We start from the raw sequence: 6,000 nt of genomic DNA, 5'->3' as shown, positions 1-6,000 counted from the left end.
GGGTACATATGGGCAGAGCATGTGGTGATTGGGCATCTCCAGATTACATATGTAATTTATAGAATACTATATGTTACGCATGTAGTTTGCCGCACTTAGACATCCCCATTTATGTCTTCCATTGACATAAGTGGGTGTACTAAAATGTACATGTGCTGAGGCTGACTATAACAGTATCTTGATGCCCAGATCAGTAGCATAGCTACAGGTGGATCTGGGGGGTCACAGGCATAACCATTTGTGACTTGGGCCCATCCAGTCTGGTGACCAATGAGGCCCCCAGAGCACCTCAGTGGCGGCCTCCTCTCTCCCCTGGCTCCGGATCCAAAATCTGCCCCTCCCCTCCCCCTGTACCTGAGCATCGCCAGCAGGAGCAGCAGCGATTAATTTCCGCTGTCTGTAGTGGCCTCCAGGCTTCCCTCTGCTGCATCCCGCCAGGAAGTGATATCATGAGAGTGGAACACGGCAGAGGGAAGCCTGCGGGGTCAGTGCAGGCAGAGATTGTGAATCACTGCTGCTTCCGGGGATGCTTAGGTAGAGTGGGGAGGGGAGGGGAAGTTGCCAGGCTGTAGACAGGGGAAAGGCAGATGCCAGATCTGGAGGTGGAGGAGAGGGAGATTCAGGACAAAAGGTGGTGGGAGAAGGTAAGTTTTGGAAGGACCCACCCAAGTGACTCTGTACCATGCATCTTGCTCCCATCATATATCTACTCTTGGTCCCTTAGCTATATGGTAAAGCCATATTGTAGAAAATCTTTTGCATCATATCTATGTTAGTTGAATGTTCTAATGTATATCATTAGTACAATGCTAACATTGTATTATATTTCTGTTATTTGAATTCCAGTGAAGTTAAATGTGTATATGTTTGATACTATTTCACAGTAGTTCTATTATTAGCTTTCAGTTTACGGTTTTCAAGTTTACCTCATTTATTGTATTTTGTGTTTATTCTTGGTTATTTTACTATTGTTATGCTGTTAACAAAATTGTAAGTTTTATGTTAAACTGTAGAAGTCTGCCCAGCACTAGCCCCGTCTCCCAACCACCAGCCCCGCCTCCCACCACCGGCTCTGCCACCCAATCTCGGCTAAGCTTCTGAGGATTTTTCCTTTAGTCTCCTTTGTTATGAGAATTGGAACTACTAATTGTAGTGGACTTGAACTGAATAATTTCTGGGGAGGGGAGGTTTCATGATAGCATTGTGCTTATTATTTCAATAAGTTTTTTGTACAAGTTTAGCTTCATTTGTCTTTTTTTGAAATTTCATAAATAAAAAAATTATCAATGGGGTGGACTAGGGTGGGGGCGAGGCTAGGGTGGGGCCCCGCCAAATTGGTCTGTTATACACTGCCTTGGGCGAATCTCTTCATAAAGGCGGTTAACAAATCCCAATAAATAACTAAATACGTTTACTCTGGGTCCACCCAAAATGGAAGGTCTGGCCACGCTACTGGTCCAGATGCCAGAGAATTAGCGTTCAGCCTTGAGGCGCCTACATTGTGGCATCCAGTTATAGAATTGCCCCCCGTTGTACAAAAATCTAGGGGTCAATATTCAAAGTGATTTAAATAGGCTGGAGAGTCTCTTCCTTGGTTAAATCATGCTGACTGGGCTAAAACTGAATATTCAGCAGTGCATATGTGGATAGTGCCACCAATCACCCAGGCATACTGCTGCAGCACTATACTGTCAGTGCCAGGGCGGAGTTGAGGCAAAGCCAGGATTCATCTGGACACTGTGTTATGTTTGTGCTCACCTCACCCTTTGGTGGCCAGAACCGGTGGCTGCTGTGGACCGTCACCCGTTCCAGATTTCAGCCCAGTCCGTTCCGGATCTTCCGGGCTGCCAGACTTGCTTGCTTGGATTGAACCTACACAGCACCCGTAGTTTCCTGGTGATGGTTGCAGCTGAGCTCCAGGTGCTGCTGGGCTTATTAGCCATTCTGAAACCTTGCTGCTTGGCCTTTGCATTGCGTCTAAGGCCCTGGTATGTTGGTGCTTGTTGCACTTCAGCCTAGTTTGATTCCTGTTCTAGTTCCTTGCCTGATTCTGTTTAGTTTATGTGTAGCTTAGTTTGTACTGTCCTAGTCTTGACTCTTGTTTGTATTTACTGTGTCTGGTTCTGGGTTCTCTGTGTTTCTTGTTTAGTGGCTGCCTGGCAGCTTTCAGTCTGTCTTTTGTTTTTCAGTGTTTGGTTCCCTGCTGCAGTGGTTGTTTACAACTTTCAGTCTGGTCTTTTGGTTTCTCATTCCCTGCCTGGCTGTCTCTGTATATTCCTCTCCCCTCTGACCCTCAGTCCTGGTTCCGCCTAGTGGGGTATCCAGTCCTGCCTTGCCCAGTAAGCCCTGCTGGCCACCTGCAGCCAGAAGCTCAACTTTTGATGAAAAGCGGCCAAGTGCAGGTGAAGTTTAAGGGTGCCTGCTCTGCTTTAGTCCTGCCTGTGTGCCTCTGCTGCAACTCCAGTCCGGAGTTCCAGTCCTGTTCTGCCTAGTCTCCGGTGTGGGGTGGTTTTGCCTGCCACTGCCGCTCCTCAGCAGTGGCCCAAGGGCTCACAAACCAGGTTTCCAGCTTTGAAAACATGACACACTGCCAATATTTAGTAAGTACTGGTACCCATATAACTATCAGTTAATGTACGATAGCAAAAAGAGTGTCCTAAGTTAACTGAGTAGCTATGCAGGTAACACTGCAGAATAGTGGCGATAACGAGATAACTCCCAGCAGGCCGCTAAGTACCTGGATAATCAGTGCTGCTACCTGGATAGGGGCTGGCACTGAATATCTGGGTCAATTCAGCCAGAAGCAGCCAGCATTTAAAGAAATTCTGACCGTTTCTGGCTGAATATTGTCCTTCTACTTTACATGTACCCCAGGTATTAAATCCACTATTACTTTCCTTATTGCAGCAGCCTAGCTCAGACTGACTGCAGATCTGAAATGAAACTTCACTGGGACAGTAACAGTATAGTGTGCATTGTGCAGCCTGCAGTTTATACAGGTTACCTGTGTATATTCAGGGTTTTCTTTTATGCTTGATTATATCCCAGCGGTTCCCAAACTATGCGCCGGGTCACCCTGGTACGCCACAGCACTGTCAGTTCTGCCGGTCCTCTGCCCCCAGAACTGGAAATTGATGTCAGCAGGGCAGATGAACAGCAGAGCTGACGGCATATGCCTGAAGGATGCTGCGGCCCCACGCTTGCTTTTTTTTTTTTTTTTTTTCTCTTTTGTCACAGCCACTGGGGACACAGAGCAGATGGCCTTCGGGATTCACTTTTGCTGCCAGGGAGGTTGGATGAAAACAGGAGATGGGATGAAGTAAAAAAGTTGAAGCCAATAGGTCTGTCTCTGTTTTCCTTTCCCATTCAAAACAAAGCAAGCAAACCTGTGAGCTGCTGCATCCACATTGTCATTCTTTTTTGTTGGTGGCATTTTTTATTTAATATCACTTATATTTTCAAACATGCTGGCTCGTGCAGTACACAGAGGAAGAATAATAACAGAACAACTTTTCATTGGTAGAGTAGTAATTTGTTATAAATTGTAATCAGTGTGTCATTTGTAGAGGCTGGTTATAGGGACACCCTAGCACTGTTATATTTGTGCAGAGAAAAAGATGGAGACTTGTGTAGCTGGGGTGGGGAGGGGGGGAGAAAGCGGTGTGGATGGGGGAGGGGGTGCTGCAAGAAATTGCTTGGAAACGCAGGCTGCCATGAACCAAAAAAGTTTGGGAACCACCGTTATATCCTAAGAAAGTAATTAGCCTGCTGTGCTTGAGATCAATTACAGTTGACTGCACAAGTCCTGTATCAGTCATGTTGCTGATTATGTAGTCAATGCCCTTTTCCTTCATTAATATTAATAGGTCACATACACCCCTTTTCTAAAAACTCCATTACTAATTCTGTTTGTGCACATGATGTTACTACTTAATTAAAAGGTTTTACAAAAGAGTACAGCCGCTTAGCTTTGTGTGCTTTCCTGTTTATGAAAACAGCGATCTATTCACTGATGTCTAATTGGGCACACATATCATGCTCAAGTGTCAGCAATAGTTTTAGAATGATACTCATCACAACACGTACCTCACATAAAAACATCTCCATGCGTTCCATGCCCACACTGCACACATTTCCTCCCCGCACATCCACATATATACCCACAAACCTTACACATTTACTATACCCATAGACACATAACCAACTTCTCCCCACTACTACCACTTATTCCCATACACTCCTATCCCTCACGCATCTCAAGAAAGGTATAGTAGAATTGGAAAAGGTGCAGCAAAGGGCGACTAAAATGATAGCGGGGATGGGACGACTTCCCTATGAAGAAAGATTAAGGAGGCTAGGGCTATTCAGCTTGGAGAAGAGACGGCTGAGGGGAGACATGATAGAGGTATATAAAATAATGAGTGGAGTGGAACAGGTGGATGTGATGCGTCTGTTCACGCTTTCCAAAAATACTAGGACTAGGGGGCATGCGATGAAACTACAGTGTAGTAAATTTAAAACAAATCGTAGAAAATGTTTCTTCACCCAACGTATAATTAAACTCTGGAATTCGTTGCCGGAGAAAGTGGTGAAGGCGGTTAGCTTAGCAGAGTTTAAAAAGGGATTGGACGGTTTCCTAAAGGACAAGTTCATAAACCACTACTAAATGGACTGGGGAAAAATCCACAATTCCAGGAATAACATGTATAGAATGTTTGTACGTTTGGGAAGCTTGCCAGGTGCCCTTGGCCTGGATTGGCTGCTGTCGTGGACAGGATGCTGGGCTCGATGGACCCTTGGTCTTTTCCCAGTGTGGCATTACTTAAGATGTACTTATGTACTTATTATCCCTGTGACACACTGGCTAATCCTACATTCCACTACACAAGTAGGCTTCATTAATTTTTAAGTCAAGGCTGCTTTGGGTCCAAAAAGGATGACGAAGAGCCGATATACATCTTCCTACATGGGCCCACCACTGACCATCCATTCCCACCACTGAGACCTTACCGCCAGCCATTGAACTAGTGGTGAAGTCTCACACGGTAACCGGGTAGTAATAACCTACACGCATCAAATGCCACTTGGTATATGCCCAATACGCACGTCCAAAAATAAAAATTATTTTTCGGCCACGCGTATCGGACGCATGCAAAAATGAAATTACCACAAGAGCCACATGGTAGCCGGGTGGCAACTCAATTTTGACATGTGTTAGTGCTCGTAGTTGCTTACATGGCTTAGTAAAAGGGCCCCATAATGTCCTCTGACACCTAAAAGGTAATAACAATTAACAGGGTGGAACTGTTCTGAGACGTGATACTGGTTAATTCAGTCCTGCTGCTAATCTTTTTTGTTTTTTTTGATGCTTTAAACTTTTCTGTTGGTGTCTCTCTTTACATTGATGTGGCAAAATGATGAAAAGGAAATGGAAAGTTAGATGTTTTGCCTTGTAGACTAGCTGATCCTCTCTCTGGTGCAGCAAACACAAACCAATTTCTTACAGCTGGAACAAACATTTTGAAAGAAGAAATCCCTATTGCAGTATGGACTAGCAGAGCAAGAATAGGTGTCTGTACAAGAGAAGCAAAGGTATCCACAATCATTATCAGCAGAACAAGAGAGTAGATCACAAGGATCGTAAAATAAAAATATTTGTTTAAAATTGTCCAGTAGGGCTACATTTCACCCACTTCTGGGCTGTGTCAGGGGATAAAACTGAAACACACAGATTTAAGATATATGTCCCATCTTAAAAACTTTCATACTAGTGCACCTTTTGAAACAAGCATTTGGGGCCCTTTTACTAAGACACGCCTAAAAGTGGCTCGTGCTGGTGTAGATGTATGTTTTAGACGCGAACAGGTCAATTTTTCAGCACACCTGGAAAAAAGGCTTTTTTTTTGGTGGCTGAAAATGGACGTTGGCAAAATTACAACAAGCGCACGTCCATTTTTGGTTTGAGACCTTACCACCACCCACTGACTGAGCAGTAAGGTC

Source organism: Microcaecilia unicolor, chromosome 7 (genome assembly GCF_901765095.1).
Source record: "Microcaecilia unicolor chromosome 7, aMicUni1.1, whole genome shotgun sequence".
NCBI lineage: Eukaryota > Metazoa > Chordata > Amphibia > Gymnophiona > Siphonopidae > Microcaecilia > Microcaecilia unicolor.
This window is presented reverse-complemented; position numbering follows the sequence as displayed.